The following is a 1,627-nucleotide window of genomic DNA, read 5'->3' as shown; positions in this document are numbered from 1 at the left end:
GAGCTCCTTAGTGCCAAGGCCTATGTTTCTAGGGCTCATTTGCCTGAGCAATTGGTCATGTTGCTCTCCGACCTCTTCCACTTGTGGGAAGTTATGGATATTTTTCCAAGACTATAAGTTCATATTTTCTTAACCAGATTGAACTTTTTGTTAGGGAAGCAAGGAAAAATAAGGGATCCTTAATGGCGGAATCACCTAACGCTTTCGGAGGTAAGAACACCACACTGCCAGATCCTGGGCACCACATTCTCTGATAACATCAACACCTTGAACTGTGCAGTCTAACAAAAGGAAGCCAAGTTTTGTGTCTCCATGGCCTACCGATCTCAGCTCCCCATTGTATTACTACGTTAGCAGTTAGCAGTTAGTGGGTATTGCGTACCCACTATGTGCTAATAGATAGAAATGCCCTGTATCTTTCAGCAACCCAGGAAGCAAAAACAATGCTGATTTCCTTTTTCAGATGAGTGGCCTGAAGCACTAAGAAGCTAAGTGACTTGCCAGAGGTCACACAGCTGGGAAGTAGCAGATCTGGGGCTTGTTGCCAAGTGTCTGGGTTTTGCTATCTCTGCAGCTTGCACCGTTCAGATCTTGTCTATTAACAGCACTGTTAGGAAACCACGCTGCCTCCTGTCCTTTCCTGTCAGGCGATCCAGAACTTCAGTGTCCCTGCAGCCCAGCAGCTATTTGCGTGGTAAGTGGCCTTATGCTATTTTAGCTGTTAGAAGATGGGAAGCGCTCTTTATATATCTCTTTGCTTCATGTTTGCTTTATCTTTTCTACAGTTCACCGTGAAGTAAGAGAGAACCTGCCCTGCTCTCCCCAGGCAGCTTATGAATGGGAGCCTTGGCGTACTGCCAGCCAGCACCTGCTCACCTCCAGAATCGCAGCGTTAGCTGGGCCCACTCCCCCTTGTCTGGCAGAGCCTGGCACAGCACGGAGGCAGTCTGCTAGCTGACAGAGTGAGTCAGGGAATGAATCCACATGATGGGAGCAACCTGTCCCTGCCTTTTCTACTTTTAGTTAAGGAGGAAATAAATGGAAGGAATCATTCTTGCATTTCCTATAGGAAATGCATTACCGGATAAACATGCAGTTAATTGAGAGAAATTTCTTCTTTATAATTAATTTGTTCTATTAAATACAAAATAAAATACACATTTAGAATATTACCATTTTGCAGCTCCTAATGAAGTAATGGATCTAGGCAATGATCGCCAAGAGCTGCTAAAAACCATGAAGTAGAAGGTCAACAGGGAACTGCTAGGCTTTTTTGTTTGTTTTCTCTTCTCAGCTTCATTGGGATAATATGACAAACAGAAATTGTATATAGTTAAGGTGTGTAGCTTGCTGTTTTGATCTATATAAACATTGTGAAATGACCATCACAATCGAGCTAGTTTACATCCATCACTTCACATAACTACCTTTGTGTGTATGGTGAGATCACTTAGGATCCACCCTCTTGGCAAATCTCAAGTAGACAATACAGTATTACTAACTGCAGTCACCCTGCTCTTCCCTAGATTTCCACAACTGATCCATCTTGCATAATTGAAACTTTATATCCTGTGACCAACAGCTCCCCAACATTATTTGGTAGTTCTTATTTTATTGTTTTAAGGAA

The 1,627-nt window shown here is 43.0% G+C and overlaps 1 long non-coding RNA gene across 1 annotated transcript; it reads left to right on the top strand.

Annotated features, from left to right (window-relative positions):
• Nucleotides 1-463: 463 nt before the first annotated feature.
• On the top strand, nucleotides 464-1,092 carry LOC149123744 (uncharacterized). The gene is made up of 2 exons (XR_016214055.1): nucleotides 464-694; nucleotides 786-1,092. It is a non-coding gene; the product is annotated as an uncharacterized LOC149123744 (long non-coding RNA).
• The last annotated feature ends 535 nt before the right edge of the window (nucleotides 1,093-1,627 follow it).

The sequence above is a fragment of the Oryctolagus cuniculus genome, chromosome 10 (assembly GCF_051225735.1).
Source record: "Oryctolagus cuniculus isolate XC-2025 breed Fujian yellow rabbit chromosome 10, ASM5122573v1, whole genome shotgun sequence".
Taxonomy (NCBI): Eukaryota; Metazoa; Chordata; class Mammalia; order Lagomorpha; family Leporidae; genus Oryctolagus; species Oryctolagus cuniculus.
This window is presented reverse-complemented; position numbering and strand designations above follow the sequence as displayed.